The sequence below is a fragment of the Oculina patagonica genome, chromosome 11 (assembly GCF_052425735.1).
Source record: "Oculina patagonica isolate OP01 chromosome 11, crgOcupat, whole genome shotgun sequence".
Lineage (NCBI taxonomy): Eukaryota > Metazoa > Cnidaria > Anthozoa > Scleractinia > Oculinidae > Oculina > Oculina patagonica.
In genome coordinates this window covers 6,015,998-6,021,870 of record NC_135768.1, presented here as the reverse complement: position 1 = coordinate 6,021,870, position 5,873 = coordinate 6,015,998, and the positions used below count along the sequence as shown (strand labels likewise).

The following is a 5,873-nucleotide window of genomic DNA, read 5'->3' as shown; positions in this document are numbered from 1 at the left end:
TTTTTTTATAGCTACATACATCTCAGACTGTAGAAGTGGTGTGGTGGGACGTAACAAATAAGTGAATTCACTATTGCTTAATCACAAAACTAACTTACCGGTATACATTGCATACCATTTAAAACTGCCTACAATCCTAGACAAAAGTCATGTAACACTTAACCTTATTGATGAAAAATGGGCTTTGTCTTAACCTCCCCCTCCCTACTTCTATTCAATGTTAATTTCTATCCATTCAACTGTGTAGGTGAGTACTGTTGTAAGAAATGTCAGCGTTACTCATTAACTCATTAAAAACAAGGACACAGTTCTCCATTTTCGTTGGGTCCAATTCAAGCTTAACAAATGGGTCCAGGCTAATGTAATCAGCTGAAAAGATGTTTTCATTTTCTGTCATGTTTGTTTTGTTGCAATGAAGATATATTGTTTTGGGGCTTTCCCACGTGGTCCTTATGCTTGGTGAAGGAGATATTGAATTTATTGCAATTTTTTTTATTCTGCTCTCAAAGTGATAATTTTAACATTTTGGCCATATTACACTGCCATTTTAAAGAAACAACACTTAACAAATAAACAAATAAAATCAAGCCCTGTGTTCTGTGGCTTTGTTTCATCAGTAATTTACCTACTTTGCCCCCTGTTTTTGCGATTTCACATATTACATATTTTATACCACAGACCAGCAGGTGTAGTAAAACCATAGTTAATTCACTTTAATTATACATGTATAAACAAGTTATAGCCAAAAAGGGATTTCGGCTGTCACTATCACTGTCACAGTCACTGTCTTAACCTCCCCCATCCCACCCCCAATGTACTGTTGATTTCTACCCATCTCAGCATGTGTTAACATTTCAACATTGTTCTTTTTGGGTGGAAGGGTTCGGAAACTTGAACTCAACTTGAAAGGATTTGTCACTGGGCACTATTCTGTTAAGTGTCCCAAGAATTTTTGTCTAGAATTGAAAGTTTGACTATTCAAAGCTCTCAAATGCATAAATTAGTTTTCTTCCTGGAGGGGGAAGGAGGGAGGGTACTCCCTTACATAAGCTATCTGGGTATGTGCAGTGCTAAAGGGTATGGTTTTTAGCCATTTTTTCAGTAATTTGTATCCCATCTCAGACGTTTCCACAAACCAAAGCAGTTCCTGGGTAGGGTCTGGTCTGAAAAAAGGGTATCGATTTTGGGTTCAGATCTGAAATGGGATAGGGAAAATCAAATATTTTGGTCTAAAATATATAATAAATATAAATAGGGTAAGGGTTTCAGGAAGTGTGTCCTACCCGTATTGTTGCAAAGTCCCCCCTCTAGGTTTTCTTATTATTATTTATTTCGCTGTGGCTACATGGCTGGAAGCCTGTCAAGGTCTTGAAAACACTAAATGACCTGCAGTCCATTTTTTATGTTTTCAGGGCTATTTACTCAATAAGTATGGAAATGTTTTATTTGCCCTCTTGTTCAGAATTTTGGTTTTGGATAGACAGCAGTAGCAATGGAGCATAGACCGTATTTTCATTTGATGCAAAACTAGGGTTAAGCTGAGTGAAGTTGAAAGTGAAAATAGTCTTAACTTGGTCGGGTGTTTCTGTCCTGGCTTTGGTTGCTTGATTCCTAGGAATGAGTAACGAGTCAAAAAAAATTATGTTTGTGTTCCACAGAAGCATGCAAGGTATCAGCAAACCCCATAACGAATTATTGTGACAATTCACTGAACATTAAAACATATATTATCGTGCTTTGTTGTTATATTCAAGCGATTTTGCGTTACATGCTAATTCTTGTTTGTCACGCAACACAGGTGAACCTTGATAAGCAAACTGTTTACCGATGGAGAGAAAAAACAGACCACCCGAGCAACCAGGAAGGAATAGTGAAAGACAGGGAGGTGTTCCGTATCACCAGCTGGCAGAGGACATGGCTCAGTCTTTAGCTGATCTTCAGGTGCCTGGAGTTGATAATGAAGCTGTAACGAGCGAAGGTAGACGAACCGAAAATGAAACTGAAAGTCTTCCGGGACCTCGCGAGTCACCTCAAGGACGCGACGGAAGACAAAGAAGAACTCCATATCAACAGCTTGCAGCAGAAATGGCTGAGCCTTTAGTTGATCTACAAGTGCCTGAAGTTAATAATGAAGCTGTAACGAGCGAAGATGGACGAACTGATGAAAGGGAAATTAGTCTAGAAGCTCAAGAGCTACCGCAAGAGCGCAGCGGAAGACAAAATAGAACACCATATCAACAGCTTGCAGCGGACATGGCTGAGCCTTTAGCTGAACTTCAAGTGCCTGAAACCCCAACCACCAATAATGAAGATAAAACAAGCAGCGATGTACAAACCATAAGTGAGGTGGAAATTCGTCGAGATGTAGCTTCGGTTGAACAAGAGGAAGCGACCACGAGAAAGCGTGGACGAAATCATTATTTTGACCTCGCTGAAGATATGGCCGGTGCTTTAGCAGAGACGCGTGCACCAGCGATTAGCGATGAAAGAGGCTCTCAGGGGATGCAAACTCAGCGCCAAGCGACTGAGTCTATTGCCCACCAGGAGTCGCTGTCAGAGTACAATCCTGATGCCACTTGTGGCTCATGTTATGAAAGCTATGGACATTCGAGCTTACAGCCACAGACAAGCAGTGAAACAGAGACAGAAGCATGTCAAGGCGAAGGAACTGAATCGGTTGCCCAGCAAGAGACTCTTTCGGAGTACGACGAAAACGCTTGTTGTGGTTCGGGTTTTTATCGTACCGAATCTAACATCTCTGACCATTCAAGTGTTCACAGCACTAAGCTTGGAAGTTTTGGTACCGATGGCTTTCGTTCTAAGTCTCCATCTGAAATCGATACAAGTCAGGAAGAATGTTATTCTCAAGTAGATGGAGAACCTTTTTCAAAAAGAACCAAGATAAACCCGGAAGTGACTGAGCAACTTTCACTACCGGCTGCGGGAAAGTCTTACATGGAATCCACGACCGTTGGCGATGTCGAGTTTGCACCGAGACAAGAATCGATTCCTGAAGTATGTTTGGTGGAATCCAAACAAAACGAGTACTTTCCCACGCAAAATATCGAAGACCATTCGAGGTCAAGAGATGTCGTTTCACCATGTGAACCGTGTTTAAGTTCTGAATTCGAGCACATGCATCTCGCCGAGAGCAATAGTGTTGAAACTGGAGCAAGTTTTGATAATTCTGCAGAACTTTCTTCCCCAGACTCGCCTTTCCATCAGGAAAAATCACCAAAGAAAGACGAAGATTATTCCGTTGTTGAAAAGCATACAGATTGCTCTGTTGTAAGAAATGATGCCGCTTCGTGTTCGGCAAATGCTGATAATGCTAATGTTTCAGCAGCAAGTACCCTTTCTCAAGGTGCTAGACCGAAAACAAGCGTTAATATACCGAGAGGAAAGAAACAGAAAAAGCCCAAACCAAACACCACGAATGCGTATACTGAGCTCGCCGAGCATGTTAAGGGCGACTTGTCCGCCACGAATAAGCAATTAGATAATTCACAGTCACGCATTCGCAGAGCAGTAGAAGAGCAAAAGAGTGTAAGAGCACAAGAGCTGTTCGATGGCAGCACTGTTAAAACAGCAACACCAGACGCCCCCTCACTGCATGCGCCTGCTTTAGAGAGAGAACAGCGCGATGCACCCCAGCAGTCAAGCTTGATTCACGAAGAGGGACACAGAAGAAGAAATGTTCGTAGTCAAAGGGAAGATTCCTCGAGAGAAACTGCGGACGCTAGAGCTACTTCGCGACAAATGCGTGGCGCGGATGCCGCGGCAGAACACAGGTCGCAAGTGGAAGAACAGCAACGTCTGATAGACAACATGGCGCCCGAGCTTCAATCAATGGTGATTGAAATGATGCAGCGTGAGGAGGAGGAACAAAGGGGGCATGTACTCATGCAATGGAATCCCCCTGTTCCCCCAAGGGTTATATCCCAGGGGATAAATGCCAACCAAGGGGCTTGTGCGGAAGGAGCCTCGAAGCAGTCTGGTGGCAAAAAATCTCGAAAGGGTCAAAAGAACAAAGGACACTATATAGAACTTGCGGGCATTATAGCACCTCAACTGGCGGCAGTGAATGCAGCGATGGTAAACGGGCATGCAGAAGGACAGCAAGGGATAACTAGGCATGGAAGAACAGACGAGAATCACACCGGATTCCGGTGGCAAGGGAGAGTCGTCTGACCGAGAACAGGAAACCGCGCGTCCACGTGATCATCAGTTATCCAATCGAGATGCAGGAATATCGTCACATGATCAGCCACATGCCCACATGTCCTTACCTCATTCAGCGACTAGTAGAAGAGAACGAACTGGTGGTCGAGGTGCGTCCAGTCTGGGAGACAACGTCAGAACTTCATCACAAAGACGAGGAAATGGAAACCGAAGCCATGGTAGGTGTTTCTTTATCAATAAAGATGACAAGGTGCTGTAACTAATCAAAGCGAAGATGGATTTTTAACCAATCACGTACACTGCTTACGCCTTTCTGCCCGTTTTTCAGTGTTTCCCGCGCTTCCTTGGGACATAGTTAGAGCTATACTTATGGTAACTCCGGCGCTAGCTGCCTGCTACATGTTTCCCGCGCTAGCTACCGACTACATGTTTTCCCGCGCTAGCCCCCTACCGGTTACATGTTTTCCCGCGCTAGCTACCGGCTACAGTTTTCCCGCGCTTGCAACGGGTTACGTGTTTCCCGCGCTTGCAACTTGCTAACGTCTACATTTTTTCCCGCGCTTGTTACCGGCTACATGTTTTCCCGCAGAAACTACATTTTAAACGAATTGTGATAGGTTATTTCACCATTTGTCATTACAATGAATGGCAGTTTGATAACGTTGGTTGTCGTTTTACAACGGTCTCGGGAAAGTCGTTCTAAGCATCTTCACAGTTGTTTCACTTCGCTAAACTCGATGCTGTTTTATTTTTAGGTGCTAGCGCGGATTCTGCGAGAAAAGAGAACGGAGGGAAAATGGGAAAACAGAAGAAACCCAAAAAGGAGGAGAAGAAAAAGAGCGATGTGCTACAAATGGCAGAAAGCATGGCGGAATCTCTACAGAGTCTAAATGCTCGCTTCGATGAGCAACAACGCCAGCAGCGGTCTATGAACGCTAACGGCGCTGCGGCCAGGGCTGTTTCACCCAGGCATGAAACTGGAGTGGACTCAGTTCCCGACGAATCTGTTACGCGTGACACAAGTAGCGTTAGAACGAATAAAAGCAATTCGTCCAACACTGAACATGGATATAAGTAAGGCAACGGCGTGATATTACAATCATCCATGTGCCTGATGCAGCGAAATCGTTACTGAATAGCTCTCGTCCCAGAGCCAGTAACGCCTACGTTTCTTCAAATTGGCAACGTCGCAGTTTTACCCAGAATGAAAATGTTCACCCGACTTTATTCCCGTCATTTAGAAACAGTAAGACTAGCCAGTCATAAGGGACGGACAATATTTTTTTGAGGGGGGAGGGGGGCTGGGCATTTCCCCAAAAAAGTTCCTGCACAGAAAAAAACGGCTGAAAAAAAAAATCGTGCAAGAGGACCCATGAGTAAACAAAATAAGAAAAGTCTTAAAGAAAATTCTTGCACAACCTCAAGGTAAAAAAAAATATTTTACCAGAAAAATTGCCTACACCCCACCCCCCCCCCCCCAAAAAAATGATGGTCCATCCCTAACAGGCGATATATAGCCACCACGATAGTTTTTATAGAAAACGTTTTCATGTGTTTACACGGGCTGTTAAAATGCAAACACGAGAGTCAGTTTGGGAGAGTTTGAAAGTCAGTATGAACCCGAGTTGCGGGTGAGGTTTTAAACAAGAACTTCATCCAAACTGAGTGCATTGAAACTCACTTTGAGTGTT

The 5,873-nt window shown here is 43.7% G+C and overlaps 1 pseudogene across 1 annotated transcript; it reads left to right on the top strand.

Annotated features, from left to right (window-relative positions):
- Nucleotides 1–1,604: 1,604 nt before the first annotated feature.
- On the top strand, nt 1,605–5,260 carry LOC144629524 (uncharacterized; annotated as a pseudogene). The gene is made up of 3 exons (XR_013566389.1): nt 1,605–2,137; nt 2,315–4,400; nt 4,938–5,260. The product of XR_013566389.1 is annotated as an uncharacterized LOC144629524 (transcript).
- Nucleotides 5,261–5,873: the final 613 nt, after the last annotated feature.